The sequence below is a fragment of the Pangasianodon hypophthalmus genome, chromosome 1, assembly GCF_027358585.1.
Source record: "Pangasianodon hypophthalmus isolate fPanHyp1 chromosome 1, fPanHyp1.pri, whole genome shotgun sequence".
NCBI lineage: Eukaryota > Metazoa > Chordata > Actinopteri > Siluriformes > Pangasiidae > Pangasianodon > Pangasianodon hypophthalmus.
Window position 1 is genome coordinate 20,552,591 of NC_069710.1, and position 18,025 is coordinate 20,570,615.

The following is an 18,025-nucleotide window of genomic DNA, read 5'->3' on the forward strand; positions in this document are numbered from 1 at the left end:
ACGGTGGACTGGCGAGCCCACGGCATCGGCTCCAGAAAACTCGGACTATCCTGATGAAAATCTGGAGCATGCATCAGTACAATTGGAGGGAAGTACAACAAATAAGACTTGTGGTAAAAGCAAAGCACACACGTCTCTCTTTATGTCAGGAGACGTTTTAAAAAAGTTTATTTAAAAATATTTTTGCATTGGAGGATCAGATTCTGCAGGCTTTTTCAGTGATAATGCATTGTCATGAAGTGGTATATAAATCGAGGGGAATACTTTCACAGCAAACACTGCATTTTGTTGAAAATGAAAAACATTTGAATATTATGTTACTGTCCACATTTACACTCAACTCAAGGTGCTTTTTTTTTTTTGAGGAAAACATTTGCTGCTCTCCATGAGTTTCACCTAGCTCTGACAGAAAGTTCCCCATCTGAGCGGAGAAGTGTGCTCTTTTATGCTCCGCTCGTTCAGTCAGAGGAGACAGTTTTAAAAGGAGTTTGAGAGCTCGCTAAAGTCTTGCAGGTGTTTATAGGTGTTAATAGGTGTTTATTTATTGTTTACTTTTATAAAACGCATTTATCGTAAGGAAAAAATCTTGGGAGAGATATGAATGTCAGCTGAACTTGTAAAAATGACATTTTGGCTTCACTTTTGAATCCCTGTTACAGCGTCCACCCGTACACTATGTACAGTGATTGGCCGAGTCGCTTTTGATATTTTATTCAGTACATGTGGTGGGAAAACTCAACACTGTATTTACACGGTGTATTTTAAATTTGCTTTGTCACCGTTTTATTTACATTCATGGCATTTGGCACACGACTTTATCCAACCTTACACAAAACAAGTCTGTTCAAGTGTGCTGTTAGTATACGTCTTTTAAACTAATAATGAGAGAGTATACTTTCAGTCTACTTTTTATGTACTTATCAGAGATATTCTTATAAAATTATACTTAAGTATACTTGGCTTGTACTGACAAGTATACAGAAATGTCTAAGTATTTTGGCCTATATTTGTACTTAATCTTTTGATCAAGATATAGTTAAGAAAAGTATAATTAAGTATACTTGGCTTGTAGTTGTGTTTACTCTTTTGATAGCGTAGCCTATTAAATACTTTTTTTTGCACACATATTGGCAACTTTGAGGTAGTACCCCAGCATATATTTTACATACGATCTTATAAACGTACATGTTGAAGTTTATAGTAACAAGTCAGCTTTGGGGTGGAATAGCTTAGAGTAAATAGCACATGGATGGAACTGAACCTGATCTTTTTTGTACACAGTACGATTAACCCACAAAGAAACATGTAAGCATTTGGCTGATTTTATTGACAATTCTTGCAAGGTGTTAGAGTCTTGTAGCACACTTGATTCATACTGGCTAAGCCTTTACCAGAATATATAATTTTAAATCTCACCACAAAACATGAAGTCGAAGAGCAAAAGGAGCCAGCCTCTTCACATCATACATAAATCGTTGGCTACAGCACTGAACTTGTGATATGACTCATGACTGCTCTTTTAGTCCCGTTCATATGGATTTGGCAAAGGTGTAACGTCCAGTTTTCAGCAGAACAAGACATGGCTTTGCCACATGGGTCTTGACTATCGTGTCCAAAACTGTCAACCGCCTCATCCACCACGGCCGTTTATTTATTGTTAACGCCAGTAAAACTTTTAAAAATGACAAAGCTCTGTCCCCAAAACTAATCTGGAGAGATGTAGCTTAAAATGTAAGTTGGGTCTTTTCGCATTCACAAACATGGAAAAGCGTAAAGTTAAAAAATGTACTGCAGTCAGCCACTAGAGGGCCTCGGAGACATTTTGGCTTCACTTTGGAATCCCTGTTACAGCATCCACCCGTACACTATGTACAGTGATTGGCCGAGTCGCTTTTGATATACTCACTGAGATAGACTTTGACCTGTTGCAGTACATTAAAATGGAACTAAAAGAACTTTTTAATGCAATTAATAATTGTAATAAATTATATTATTTATTGAACATTGGATTTTATCAGATTGGTTTTGTAGAATAGCCTATTATTTGCTTAGTGCAAAAGATTGCTGTTACAGACTTTATTGTGTTGTGGAAGAAATGTTTATTGCAAATATTAGCAGTATAATAAATAAATAAATAAAAGAGCGCATTTCCATGGTGCACTGAATTTTTTTTCACCATTGAGGATGTGTGTAAAGTGATTTTATTTGATGACAGTTAACCACTTATTAGACAGGCGGAGGCAAATGGCATAAGGAACTATCAAATTCCCAGACATGAGGCTAGCGACTATGGCTTAATGACTTTAAGGCAAACTTCATTGTGAACTGTGATTTTGGCTCTTTGGTATTTGCAGTTAATCCCCATAAAGGAGCTCGGGTAGGCACGACCGAGACTAGAACTCGGCACGCTGGATACAGAGTCCGTAGCACTAACCACCACGCCGCCACGGAACAGCTGACGTCGCAAGCGGCATCGACGCCCGAAAACGCTGACTATCCTGATCAAACTACGGAGCATGGATCACTACATTTGTTGGCAAATGCAATAAATGAGACTTACGGTAAAAGAAAAAGAGCAAACGTCTCTCATTATGTCAGTAGACGTTTTACAAAGTTTATTAGGGGGCCAAGGACCGAAGGTGCCTAGGTACCCTATTGTTGTTCTATGTTTCTTCTTCTTCTTCTTCTTCATCTTCATCTTCATCTTCTTCGTCTTCTGGCTAGGGTGTCTATGTGAGCCCATGGAACCATCTGGTAAAAAGCTGTGAAATTTGGCACACTGTTTGGGGAGGGTCTAAGGAACAGTTTGACCAAACTTGGGCCACGTGTTGCCAACGTTCTAGCTCCACCATGGGGTCAAATTTGGGCCTAATTTAGAAGTATATTTCTGATCATAAGCTTTGAACCATGGGGCCGACATGTAAATGCCAAGCAACTGTATACCATGGGTCAAGAGAAGTTCAATGCACCCAATGGAAGCATATGGTATTAGGAACTATCAATTCCCCAGACATGTGGCTAACACCTTTATCCGAAGGACTATGAGGCACGCGTTGTGGCTAAAGCATTCTCGGGCATGAATTTGGCATTTGAAGAGCCCATGAAGAAAGACAGACAAACAGGTTCCACCGAGATTTGAACTCGGATCGCTGGATTCAGAGTCCAGAGTGCTAACCATTACACCATGGAACCACGGTGGACTGGCGAGCCCACGGCATCGGCTCCAGAAAACTCGGACTATCCTGATGAAAATCTGGAGCATGCATCAGTACAATTGGAGGGAAGTACAACAAATAAGACTTGTGGTAAAAGCAAAGCACACACGTCTCTCTTTATGTCAGGAGACGTTTTAAAAAAGTTTATTTAAAAATATTTTTGCATTGGAGGATCAGATTCTGCAGGCTTTTTCAGTGATAATGCATTGTCATGAAGTGGTATATAAATCGAGGGGAATACTTTCACAGCAAACACTGCATTTTGTTGAAAATGAAAAACATTTGAATATTATGTTACTGTCCACATTTACACTCAACTCAAGGTGCTTTTTTTTTTTTGAGGAAAACATTTGCTGCTCTCCATGAGTTTCACCTAGCTCTGACAGAAAGTTCCCCATCTGAGCGGAGAAGTGTGCTCTTTTATGCTCCGCTCGTTCAGTCAGAGGAGACAGTTTTAAAAGGAGTTTGAGAGCTCGCTAAAGTCTTGCAGGTGTTTATAGGTGTTAATAGGTGTTTATTTATTGTTTACTTTTATAAAACGCATTTATCGTAAGGAAAAAATCTTGGGAGAGATATGAATGTCAGCTGAACTTGTAAAAATGACATTTTGGCTTCACTTTTGAATCCCTGTTACAGCGTCCACCCGTACACTATGTACAGTGATTGGCCGAGTCGCTTTTGATATTTTATTCAGTACATGTGGTGGGAAAACTCAACACTGTATTTACACGGTGTATTTTAAATTTGCTTTGTCACCGTTTTATTTACATTCATGGCATTTGGCACACGACTTTATCCAACCTTACACAAAACAAGTCTGTTCAAGTGTGCTGTTAGTATACGTCTTTTAAACTAATAATGAGAGAGTATACTTTCAGTCTACTTTTTATGTACTTATCAGAGATATTCTTATAAAATTATACTTAAGTATACTTGGCTTGTACTGACAAGTATACAGAAATGTCTAAGTATTTTGGCCTATATTTGTACTTAATCTTTTGATCAAGATATAGTTAAGAAAAGTATAATTAAGTATACTTGGCTTGTAGTTGTGTTTACTCTTTTGATAGCGTAGCCTATTAAATACTTTTTTTTGCACACATATTGGCAACTTTGAGGTAGTACCCCAGCATATATTTTACATACGATCTTATAAACGTACATGTTGAAGTTTATAGTAACAAGTCAGCTTTGGGGTGGAATAGCTTAGAGTAAATAGCACATGGATGGAACTGAACCTGATCTTTTTTGTACACAGTACGATTAACCCACAAAGAAACATGTAAGCATTTGGCTGATTTTATTGACAATTCTTGCAAGGTGTTAGAGTCTTGTAGCACACTTGATTCATACTGGCTAAGCCTTTACCAGAATATATAATTTTAAATCTCACCACAAAACATGAAGTCGAAGAGCAAAAGGAGCCAGCCTCTTCACATCATACATAAATCGTTGGCTACAGCACTGAACTTGTGATATGACTCATGACTGCTCTTTTAGTCCCGTTCATATGGATTTGGCAAAGGTGTAACGTACAGTTTTCAGCAGAACAAGACATGGCTTTGCCACATGGGTCTTGACTATCGTGTCCAAAACTGTCAACCGCCTCATCCACCACGGCCGTTTATTTATTGTTAACGCCAGTAAAACTTTTAAAAATGACAAAGCTCTGTCCCCAAAACTAATCTGGAGAGATGTAGCTTAAAATGTAAGTTGGGTCTTTTCGCATTCACAAACATGGAAAAGCGTAAAGTTAAAAAATGTACTGCAGTCAGCCACTAGAGGGCCTCGGAGACATTTTGGCTTCACTTTGGAATCCCTGTTACAGCATCCACCCGTACACTATGTACAGTGATTGGCCGAGTCGCTTTTGATATACTCACTGAGATAGACTTTGACCTGTTGCAGTACATTAAAATGGAACTAAAAGAACTTTTTAATGCAATTAATAATTGTAATAAATTATATTATTTATTGAACATTGGATTTTATCAGATTGGTTTTGTAGAATAGCCTATTATTTGCTTAGTGCAAAAGATTGCTGTTACAGACTTTATTGTGTTGTGGAAGAAATGTTTATTGCAAATATTAGCAGTATAATAAATAAATAAATAAAAGAGCGCATTTCCATGGTGCACTGAATTTTTTTTCACCATTGAGGATGTGTGTAAAGTGATTTTATTTGATGACAGTTAATCACTTATTAGACAGGCGGAGGCAAATGGCATAAGGAACTATCAAATTCCCAGACATGAGGCTAGCGACTATGGCTTAATGACTTTAAGGCAAACTTCATTGTGAACTGTGATTTTGGCTCTTTGGTATTTGCAGTTAATCCCCATAAAGGAGCTCGGGTAGGCACGACCGAGACTAGAACTCGGCACGCTGGATACAGAGTCCGTAGCACTAACCACCACGCCGCCACGGAACAGCTGACGTCGCAAGCGGCATCGACGCCCGAAAACGCTGACTATCCTGATCAAACTACGGAGCATGGATCACTACATTTGTTGGCAAATGCAATAAATGAGACTTACGGTAAAAGAAAAAGAGCAAACGTCTCTCATTATGTCAGTAGACGTTTTACAAAGTTTATTAGGGGGCCAAGGACCGAAGGTGCCTAGGTACCCTATTGTTGTTCTATGTTTCTTCTTCTTCTTCTTCTTCTTCTTCTTCTTCATCTTCATCTTCATCTTCTTCGTCTTCTGGCTAGGGTGTCTATGTGAGCCCATGGAACCATCTGGTAAAAAGCTGTGAAATTTGGCACACTGTTTGGGGAGGGTCTAAGGAACAGTTTGACCAAACTTGGGCCAAGTGTTGCCAACGTTCTAGCTCCACCATGGGGTCAAATTTGGGCCTAATTTAGAAGTATATTTCTGATCATAAGCTTTGAACCATGGGGCCAACATGTAAATGCCAAGCAACTGTATACCATGGGTCAAGAGAAGTTCAATGCACCCAATGGAAGCATATGGTATTAGGAACTATCAATTCCCCAGACATGTGGCTAACACCTTTATCCGAAGGACTATGAGGCACGCGTTGTGGCTAAAGCATTCTCGGGCATGAATTTGGCATTTGAAGAGCCCATGAAGAAAGACAGACAAACAGGTTCCACCGAGATTTGAACTCGGATCGCTGGATTCAGAGTCCAGAGTGCTAACCATTACACCATGGAACCACGGTGGACTGGCGAGCCCACGGCATCGGCTCCAGAAAACTCGGACTATCCTGATGAAAATCTGGAGCATGCATCAGTACAATTGGAGGGAAGTACAACAAATAAGACTTGTGGTAAAAGCAAAGCACACACGTCTCTCTTTATGTCAGGAGACGTTTTAAAAAAGTTTATTTAAAAATATTTTTGCATTGGAGGATCAGATTCTGCAGGCTTTTTCAGTGATAATGCATTGTCATGAAGTGGTATATAAATCGAGGGGAATACTTTCACAGCAAACACTGCATTTTGTTGAAAATGAAAAACATTTGAATATTATGTTACTGTCCACATTTACACTCAACTCAAGGTGCTTTTTTTTTTTTGAGGAAAACATTTGCTGCTCTCCATGAGTTTCACCTAGCTCTGACAGAAAGTTCCCCATCTGAGCGGAGAAGTGTGCTCTTTTATGCTCCGCTCGTTCAGTCAGAGGAGACAGTTTTAAAAGGAGTTTGAGAGCTCGCTAAAGTCTTGCAGGTGTTTATAGGTGTTAATAGGTGTTTATTTATTGTTTACTTTTATAAAACGCATTTATCGTAAGGAAAAAATCTTGGGAGAGATATGAATGTCAGCTGAACTTGTAAAAATGACATTTTGGCTTCACTTTTGAATCCCTGTTACAGCGTCCACCCGTACACTATGTACAGTGATTGGCCGAGTCGCTTTTGATATTTTATTCAGTACATGTGGTGGGAAAACTCAACACTGTATTTACACGGTGTATTTTAAATTTGCTTTGTCACCGTTTTATTTACATTCATGGCATTTGGCACACGACTTTATCCAACCTTACACAAAACAAGTCTGTTCAAGTGTGCTGTTAGTATACGTCTTTTAAACTAATAATGAGAGAGTATACTTTCAGTCTACTTTTTATGTACTTATCAGAGATATTCTTATAAAATTATACTTAAGTATACTTGGCTTGTACTGACAAGTATACAGAAATGTCTAAGTATTTTGGCCTATATTTGTACTTAATCTTTTGATCAAGATATAGTTAAGAAAAGTATAATTAAGTATACTTGGCTTGTAGTTGTGTTTACTCTTTTGATAGCGTAGCCTATTAAATACTTTTTTTTGCACACATATTGGCAACTTTGAGGTAGTACCCCAGCATATATTTTACATACGATCTTATAAACGTACATGTTGAAGTTTATAGTAACAAGTCAGCTTTGGGGTGGAATAGCTTAGAGTAAATAGCACATGGATGGAACTGAACCTGATCTTTTTTGTACACAGTACGATTAACCCACAAAGAAACATGTAAGCATTTGGCTGATTTTATTGACAATTCTTGCAAGGTGTTAGAGTCTTGTAGCACACTTGATTCATACTGGCTAAGCCTTTACCAGAATATATAATTTTAAATCTCACCACAAAACATGAAGTCGAAGAGCAAAAGGAGCCAGCCTCTTCACATCATACATAAATCGTTGGCTACAGCACTGAACTTGTGATATGACTCATGACTGCTCTTTTAGTCCCGTTCATATGGATTTGGCAAAGGTGTAACGTCCAGTTTTCAGCAGAACAAGACATGGCTTTGCCACATGGGTCTTGACTATCGTGTCCAAAACTGTCAACCGCCTCATCCACCACGGCCGTTTATTTATTGTTAACGCCAGTAAAACTTTTAAAAATGACAAAGCTCTGTCCCCAAAACTAATCTGGAGAGATGTAGCTTAAAATGTAAGTTGGGTCTTTTCGCATTCACAAACATGGAAAAGCGTAAAGTTAAAAAATGTACTGCAGTCAGCCACTAGAGGGCCTCGGAGACATTTTGGCTTCACTTTGGAATCCCTGTTACAGCATCCACCCGTACACTATGTACAGTGATTGGCCGAGTCGCTTTTGATATACTCACTGAGATAGACTTTGACCTGTTGCAGTACATTAAAATGGAACTAAAAGAACTTTTTAATGCAATTAATAATTGTAATAAATTATATTATTTATTGAACATTGGATTTTATCAGATTGGTTTTGTAGAATAGCCTATTATTTGCTTAGTGCAAAAGATTGCTGTTACAGACTTTATTGTGTTGTGGAAGAAATGTTTATTGCAAATATTAGCAGTATAATAAATAAATAAATAAAAGAGCGCATTTCCATGGTGCACTGAATTTTTTTTCACCATTGAGGATGTGTGTAAAGTGATTTTATTTGATGACAGTTAATCACTTATTAGACAGGCGGAGGCAAATGGCATAAGGAACTATCAAATTCCCAGACATGAGGCTAGCGACTATGGCTTAATGACTTTAAGGCAAACTTCATTGTGAACTGTGATTTTGGCTCTTTGGTATTTGCAGTTAATCCCCATAAAGGAGCTCGGGTAGGCACGACCGAGACTAGAACTCGGCACAGAGTCCGTAGCACTAACCACCACGCCGCCACGGAACAGCTGACGTCGCAAGCGGCATCGACGCCCGAAAACGCTGACTATCCTGATCAAACTACGGAGCATGGATCACTACATTTGTTGGCAAATGCAATAAATGAGACTTACGGTAAAAGAAAAAGAGCAAACGTCTCTCATTATGTCAGTAGACGTTTTACAAAGTTTATTAGGGGGCCAAGGACCGAAGGTGCCTAGGTACCCTATTGTTGTTCTATGTTTCTTCTTCTTCTTCTTCTTCATCTTCATCTTCATCTTCTTCGTCTTCTGGCTAGGGTGTCTATGTGAGCCCATGGAACCATCTGGTAAAAAGCTGTGAAATTTGGCACACTGTTTGGGGAGGGTCTAAGGAACAGTTTGACCAAACTTGGGCCAAGTGTTGCCAACGTTCTAGCTCCACCATGGGGTCAAATTTGGGCCTAATTTAGAAGTATATTTCTGATCATAAGCTTTGAACCATGGGGCCGACATGTAAATGCCAAGCAACTGTATACCATGGGTCAAGAGAAGTTCAATGCACCCAATGGAAGCATATGGTATTAGGAACTATCAATTCCCCAGACATGTGGCTAACACCTTTATCCGAAGGACTATGAGGCACGCGTTGTGGCTAAAGCATTCTCGGGCATGAATTTGGCATTTGAAGAGCCCATGAAGAAAGACAGACAAACAGGTTCCACCGAGATTTGAACTCGGATCGCTGGATTCAGAGTCCAGAGTGCTAACCATTACACCATGGAACCACGGTGGACTGGCGAGCCCACGGCATCGGCTCCAGAAAACTCGGACTATCCTGATGAAAATCTGGAGCATGCATCAGTACAATTGGAGGGAAGTACAACAAATAAGACTTGTGGTAAAAGCAAAGCACACACGTCTCTCTTTATGTCAGGAGACGTTTTAAAAAAGTTTATTTAAAAATATTTTTGCATTGGAGGATCAGATTCTGCAGGCTTTTTCAGTGATAATGCATTGTCATGAAGTGGTATATAAATCGAGGGGAATACTTTCACAGCAAACACTGCATTTTGTTGAAAATGAAAAACATTTGAATATTATGTTACTGTCCACATTTACACTCAACTCAAGGTGCTTTTTTTTTTTGAGGAAAACATTTGCTGCTCTCCATGAGTTTCACCTAGCTCTGACAGAAAGTTCCCCATCTGAGCGGAGAAGTGTGCTCTTTTATGCTCCGCTCGTTCAGTCAGAGGAGACAGTTTTAAAAGGAGTTTGAGAGCTCGCTAAAGTCTTGCAGGTGTTTATAGGTGTTAATAGGTGTTTATTTATTGTTTACTTTTATAAAACGCATTTATCGTAAGGAAAAAATCTTGGGAGAGATATGAATGTCAGCTGAACTTGTAAAAATGACATTTTGGCTTCACTTTTGAATCCCTGTTACAGCGTCCACCCGTACACTATGTACAGTGATTGGCCGAGTCGCTTTTGATATTTTATTCAGTACATGTGGTGGGAAAACTCAACACTGTATTTACACGGTGTATTTTAAATTTGCTTTGTCACCGTTTTATTTACATTCATGGCATTTGGCACACGACTTTATCCAACCTTACACAAAACAAGTCTGTTCAAGTGTGCTGTTAGTATACGTCTTTTAAACTAATAATGAGAGAGTATACTTTCAGTCTACTTTTTATGTACTTATCAGAGATATTCTTATAAAATTATACTTAAGTATACTTGGCTTGTACTGACAAGTATACAGAAATGTCTAAGTATTTTGGCCTATATTTGTACTTAATCTTTTGATCAAGATATAGTTAAGAAAAGTATAATTAAGTATACTTGGCTTGTAGTTGTGTTTACTCTTTTGATAGCGTAGCCTATTAAATACTTTTTTTTGCACACATATTGGCAACTTTGAGGTAGTACCCCAGCATATATTTTACATACGATCTTATAAACGTACATGTTGAAGTTTATAGTAACAAGTCAGCTTTGGGGTGGAATAGCTTAGAGTAAATAGCACATGGATGGAACTGAACCTGATCTTTTTTGTACACAGTACGATTAACCCACAAAGAAACATGTAAGCATTTGGCTGATTTTATTGACAATTCTTGCAAGGTGTTAGAGTCTTGTAGCACACTTGATTCATACTGGCTAAGCCTTTACCAGAATATATAATTTTAAATCTCACCACAAAACATGAAGTCGAAGAGCAAAAGGAGCCAGCCTCTTCACATCATACATAAATCGTTGGCTACAGCACTGAACTTGTGATATGACTCATGACTGCTCTTTTAGTCCCGTTCATATGGATTTGGCAAAGGTGTAACGTACAGTTTTCAGCAGAACAAGACATGGCTTTGCCACATGGGTCTTGACTATCGTGTCCAAAACTGTCAACCGCCTCATCCACCACGGCCGTTTATTTATTGTTAACGCCAGTAAAACTTTTAAAAATGACAAAGCTCTGTCCCCAAAACTAATCTGGAGAGATGTAGCTTAAAATGTAAGTTGGGTCTTTTCGCATTCACAAACATGGAAAAGCGTAAAGTTAAAAAATGTACTGCAGTCAGCCACTAGAGGGCCTCGGAGACATTTTGGCTTCACTTTGGAATCCCTGTTACAGCATCCACCCGTACACTATGTACAGTGATTGGCCGAGTCGCTTTTGATATACTCACTGAGATAGACTTTGACCTGTTGCAGTACATTAAAATGGAACTAAAAGAACTTTTTAATGCAATTAATAATTGTAATAAATTATATTATTTATTGAACATTGGATTTTATCAGATTGGTTTTGTAGAATAGCCTATTATTTGCTTAGTGCAAAAGATTGCTGTTACAGACTTTATTGTGTTGTGGAAGAAATGTTTATTGCAAATATTAGCAGTATAATAAATAAATAAATAAAAGAGCGCATTTCCATGGTGCACTGAATTTTTTTTCACCATTGAGGATGTGTGTAAAGTGATTTTATTTGATGACAGTTAATCACTTATTAGACAGGCGGAGGCAAATGGCATAAGGAACTATCAAATTCCCAGACATGAGGCTAGCGACTATGGCTTAATGACTTTAAGGCAAACTTCATTGTGAACTGTGATTTTGGCTCTTTGGTATTTGCAGTTAATCCCCATAAAGGAGCTCGGGTAGGCACGACCGAGACTAGAACTCGGCACGCTGGATACAGAGTCCGTAGCACTAACCACCACGCCGCCACGGAACAGCTGACGTCGCAAGCGGCATCGACGCCCGAAAACGCTGACTATCCTGATCAAACTACGGAGCATGGATCACTACATTTGTTGGCAAATGCAATAAATGAGACTTACGGTAAAAGAAAAAGAGCAAACGTCTCTCATTATGTCAGTAGACGTTTTACAAAGTTTATTAGGGGGCCAAGGACCGAAGGTGCCTAGGTACCCTATTGTTGTTCTATGTTTCTTCTTCTTCTTCTTCTTCTTCTTCATCTTCATCTTCATCTTCTTCGTCTTCTGGCTAGGGTGTCTATGTGAGCCCATGGAACCATCTGGTAAAAAGCTGTGAAATTTGGCACACTGTTTGGGGAGGGTCTAAGGAACAGTTTGACCAAACTTGGGCCAAGTGTTGCCAACGTTCTAGCTCCACCATGGGGTCAAATTTGGGCCTAATTTAGAAGTATATTTCTGATCATAAGCTTTGAACCATGGGGCCAACATGTAAATGCCAAGCAACTGTATACCATGGGTCAAGAGAAGTTCAATGCACCCAATGGAAGCATATGGTATTAGGAACTATCAATTCCCCAGACATGTGGCTAACACCTTTATCCGAAGGACTATGAGGCACGCGTTGTGGCTAAAGCATTCTCGGGCATGAATTTGGCATTTGAAGAGCCCATGAAGAAAGACAGACAAACAGGTTCCACCGAGATTTGAACTCGGATCGCTGGATTCAGAGTCCAGAGTGCTAACCATTACACCATGGAACCACGGTGGACTGGCGAGCCCACGGCATCGGCTCCAGAAAACTCGGACTATCCTGATGAAAATCTGGAGCATGCATCAGTACAATTGGAGGGAAGTACAACAAATAAGACTTGTGGTAAAAGCAAAGCACACACGTCTCTCTTTATGTCAGGAGACGTTTTAAAAAAGTTTATTTAAAAATATTTTTGCATTGGAGGATCAGATTCTGCAGGCTTTTTCAGTGATAATGCATTGTCATGAAGTGGTATATAAATCGAGGGGAATACTTTCACAGCAAACACTGCATTTTGTTGAAAATGAAAAACATTTGAATATTATGTTACTGTCCACATTTACACTCAACTCAAGGTGCTTTTTTTTTTTTTGAGGAAAACATTTGCTGCTCTCCATGAGTTTCACCTAGCTCTGACAGAAAGTTCCCCATCTGAGCGGAGAAGTGTGCTCTTTTATGCTCCGCTCGTTCAGTCAGAGGAGACAGTTTTAAAAGGAGTTTGAGAGCTCGCTAAAGTCTTGCAGGTGTTTATAGGTGTTAATAGGTGTTTATTTATTGTTTACTTTTATAAAACGCATTTATCGTAAGGAAAAAAACTTGGGAGAGATATGAATGTCAGCTGAACTTGTAAAAATGACATTTTGGCTTCACTTTTGAATCCCTGTTACAGCGTCCACCCGTACACTATGTACAGTGATTGGCCGAGTCGCTTTTGATATTTTATTCAGTACATGTGGTGGGAAAACTCAACACTGTATTTACACGGTGTATTTTAAATTTGCTTTGTCACCGTTTTATTTACATTCATGGCATTTGGCACACGACTTTATCCAACCTTACACAAAACAAGTCTGTTCAAGTGTGCTGTTAGTATACGTCTTTTAAACTAATAATGAGAGAGTATACTTTCAGTCTACTTTTTATGTACTTATCAGAGATATTCTTATAAAATTATACTTAAGTATACTTGGCTTGTACTGACAAGTATACAGAAATGTCTAAGTATTTTGGCCTATATTTGTACTTAATCTTTTGATCAAGATATAGTTAAGAAAAGTATAATTAAGTATACTTGGCTTGTAGTTGTGTTTACTCTTTTGATAGCGTAGCCTATTAAATACTTTTTTTTTGCACACATATTGGCAACTTTGAGGTAGTACCCCAGCATATATTTTACATACGATCTTATAAACGTACATGTTGAAGTTTATAGTAACAAGTCAGCTTTGGGGTGGAATAGCTTAGAGTAAATAGCACATGGATGGAACTGAACCTGATCTTTTTTGTACACAGTACGATTAACCCACAAAGAAACATGTAAGCATTTGGCTGATTTTATTGACAATTCTTGCAAGGTGTTAGAGTCTTGTAGCACACTTGATTCATACTGGCTAAGCCTTTACCAGAATATATAATTTTAAATCTCACCACAAAACATGAAGTCGAAGAGCAAAAGGAGCCAGCCTCTTCACATCATACATAAATCGTTGGCTACAGCACTGAACTTGTGATATGACTCATGACTGCTCTTTTAGTCCCGTTCATATGGATTTGGCAAAGGTGTAACGTCCAGTTTTCAGCAGAACAAGACATGGCTTTGCCACATGGGTCTTGACTATCGTGTCCAAAACTGTCAACCGCCTCATCCACCACGGCCGTTTATTTATTGTTAACGCCAGTAAAACTTTTAAAAATGACAAAGCTCTGTCCCCAAAACTAATCTGGAGAGATGTAGCTTAAAATGTAAGTTGGGTCTTTTCGCATTCACAAACATGGAAAAGCGTAAAGTTAAAAAATGTACTGCAGTCAGCCACTAGAGGGCCTCGGAGACATTTTGGCTTCACTTTGGAATCCCTGTTACAGCATCCACCCGTACACTATGTACAGTGATTGGCCGAGTCGCTTTTGATATACTCACTGAGATAGACTTTGACCTGTTGCAGTACATTAAAATGGAACTAAAAGAACTTTTTAATGCAATTAATAATTGTAATAAATTATATTATTTATTGAACATTGGATTTTATCAGATTGGTTTTGTAGAATAGCCTATTATTTGCTTAGTGCAAAAGATTGCTGTTACAGACTTTATTGTGTTGTGGAAGAAATGTTTATTGCAAATATTAGCAGTATAATAAATAAATAAATAAAAGAGCGCATTTCCATGGTGCACTGAATTTTTTTTCACCATTGAGGATGTGTGTAAAGTGATTTTATTTGATGACAGTTAATCACTTATTAGACAGGCGGAGGCAAATGGCATAAGGAACTATCAAATTCCCAGACATGAGGCTAGCGACTATGGCTTAATGACTTTAAGGCAAACTTCATTGTGAACTGTGATTTTGGCTCTTTGGTATTTGCAGTTAATCCCCATAAAGGAGCTCGGGTAGGCACGACCGAGACTAGAACTCGGCACGCTGGATACAGAGTCCGTAGCACTAACCACCACGCCGCCACGGAACAGCTGACGTCGCAAGCGGCATCGACGCCCGAAAACGCTGACTATCCTGATCAAACTACGGAGCATGGATCACTACATTTGTTGGCAAATGCAATAAATGAGACTTACGGTAAAAGAAAAAGAGCAAACGTCTCTCATTATGTCAGTAGACGTTTTACAAAGTTTATTAGGGGGCCAAGGACCGAAGGTGCCTAGGTACCCTATTGTTGTTCTATGTTTCTTCTTCTTCTTCTTCTTCTTCTTCATCTTCATCTTCATCTTCTTCGTCTTCTGGCTAGGGTGTCTATGTGAGCCCATGGAACCATCTGGTAAAAAGCTGTGAAATTTGGCACACTGTTTGGGGAGGGTCTAAGGAACAGTTTGACCAAACTTGGGCCAAGTGTTGCCAACGTTCTAGCTCCACCATGGGGTCAAATTTGGGCCTAATTTAGAAGTATATTTCTGATCATAAGCTTTGAACCATGGGGCCGACATGTAAATGCCAAGCAACTGTATACCATGGGTCAAGAGAAGTTCAATGCACCCAATGGAAGCATATGGTATTAGGAACTATCAATTCCCCAGACATGTGGCTAACACCTTTATCCGAAGGACTATGAGGCACGCGTTGTGGCTAAAGCATTTTTTTTTTTTGAGGAAAACATTTGCTGCTCTCCATGAGTTTCACCTAGCTCTGACAGAAAGTTCCCCATCTGAGCGGAGAAGTGTGCTCTTTTATGCTCCGCTCGTTCAGTCAGAGGAGACAGTTTTAAAAGGAGTTTGAGAGCTCGCTAAAGTCTTGCAGGTGTTTATAGGTGTTAATAGGTGTTTATTTATTGTTTACTTTTATAAAACGCATTTATCGTAAGGAAAAAATCTTGGGAGAGATATGAATGTCAGCTGAACTTGTAAAAATGACATTTTGGCTTCACTTTTGAATCCCTGTTACAGCGTCCACCCGTACACTATGTACAGTGATTGGCCGAGTCGCTTTTGATATTTTATTCAGTACATGTGGTGGGAAAACTCAACACTGTATTTACACGGTGTATTTTAAATTTGCTTTGTCACCGTTTTATTTACATTCATGGCATTTGGCACACGACTTTATCCAACCTTACACAAAACAAGTCTGTTCAAGTGTGCTGTTAGTATACGTCTTTTAAACTAATAATGAGAGAGTATACTTTCAGTCTACTTTTTATGTACTTATCAGAGATATTCTTATAAAATTATACTTAAGTATACTTGGCTTGTACTGACAAGTATACAGAAATGTCTAAGTATTTTGGCCTATATTTGTACTTAATCTTTTGATCAAGATATAGTTAAGAAAAGTATAATTAAGTATACTTGGCTTGTAGTTGTGTTTACTCTTTTGATAGCGTAGCCTATTAAATACTTTTTTTTGCACACATATTGGCAACTTTGAGGTAGTACCCCAGCATATATTTTACATACGATCTTATAAACGTACATGTTGAAGTTTATAGTAACAAGTCAGCTTTGGGGTGGAATAGCTTAGAGTAAATAGCACATGGATGGAACTGAACCTGATCTTTTTTGTACACAGTACGATTAACCCACAAAGAAACATGTAAGCATTTGGCTGATTTTATTGACAATTCTTGCAAGGTGTTAGAGTCTTGTAGCACACTTGATTCATACTGGCTAAGCCTTTACCAGAATATATAATTTTAAATCTCACCACAAAACATGAAGTCGAAGAGCAAAAGGAGCCAGCCTCTTCACATCATACATAAATCGTTGGCTACAGCACTGAACTTGTGATATGACTCATGACTGCTCTTTTAGTCCCGTTCATATGGATTTGGCAAAGGTGTAACGTACAGTTTTCAGCAGAACAAGACATGGCTTTGCCACATGGGTCTTGACTATCGTGTCCAAAACTGTCAACCGCCTCATCCACCACGGCCGTTTATTTATTGTTAACGCCAGTAAAACTTTTAAAAATGACAAAGCTCTGTCCCCAAAACTAATCTGGAGAGATGTAGCTTAAAATGTAAGTTGGGTCTTTTCGCATTCACAAACATGGAAAAGCGTAAAGTTAAAAAATGTACTGCAGTCAGCCACTAGAGGGCCTCGGAGACATTTTGGCTTCACTTTGGAATCCCTGTTACAGCATCCACCCGTACACTATGTACAGTGATTGGCCGAGTCGCTTTTGATATACTCACTGAGATAGACTTTGACCTGTTGCAGTACATTAAAATGGAACTAAAAGAACTTTTTAATGCAATTAATAATTGTAATAAATTATATTATTTATTGAACATTGGATTTTATCAGATTGGTTTTGTAGAATAGCCTATTATTTGCTTAGTGCAAAAGATTGCTGTTACAGACTTTATTGTGTTGTGGAAGAAATGTTTATTGCAAATATTAGCAGTATAATAAATAAATAAATAAAAGAGCGCATTTCCATGGTGCACTGAATTTTTTTTCACCATTGAGGATGTGTGTAAAGTGATTTTATTTGATGACAGTTAATCACTTATTAGACAGGCGGAGGCAAATGGCATAAGGAACTATCAAATTCCCAGACATGAGGCTAGCGACTATGGCTTAATGACTTTAAGGCAAACTTCATTGTGAACTGTGATTTTGGCTCTTTGGTATTTGCAGTTAATCCCCATAAAGGAGCTCGGGTAGGCACGACCGAGACTAGAACTCGGCACGCTGGATACAGAGTCCGTAGCACTAACCACCACGCCGCCACGGAACAGCTGACGTCGCAAGCGGCATCGACGCCCGAAAACGCTGACTATCCTGATCAAACTACGGAGCATGGATCA

General features: G+C 38.8%; 4 non-coding genes across 4 annotated transcripts; all 4 read right to left on the reverse strand.

Annotated features, from left to right (window-relative positions):
- Positions 1 to 3,120: 3,120 nt before the first annotated feature.
- On the reverse strand, positions 3,121 to 3,192 carry trnaq-cug (transfer RNA glutamine (anticodon CUG)). Its single transcript has one exon. It is a non-coding gene; the product is annotated as a tRNA-Gln (tRNA).
- A 3,132-nt stretch (positions 3,193 to 6,324) lies between these two features.
- On the reverse strand, positions 6,325 to 6,396 carry trnaq-cug (transfer RNA glutamine (anticodon CUG)). The gene has a single exon. It is a non-coding gene; the product is annotated as a tRNA-Gln (tRNA).
- A 3,111-nt stretch (positions 6,397 to 9,507) lies between these two features.
- On the reverse strand, positions 9,508 to 9,579 carry trnaq-cug (transfer RNA glutamine (anticodon CUG)). The gene has a single exon. It is a non-coding gene; the product is annotated as a tRNA-Gln (tRNA).
- Positions 9,580 to 12,704: 3,125 nt separating this feature from the next.
- trnaq-cug (transfer RNA glutamine (anticodon CUG)) lies at positions 12,705 to 12,776 on the reverse strand. The gene has a single exon. It is a non-coding gene; the product is annotated as a tRNA-Gln (tRNA).
- Between the last annotated feature and the right edge of the window lie 5,249 nt (positions 12,777 to 18,025).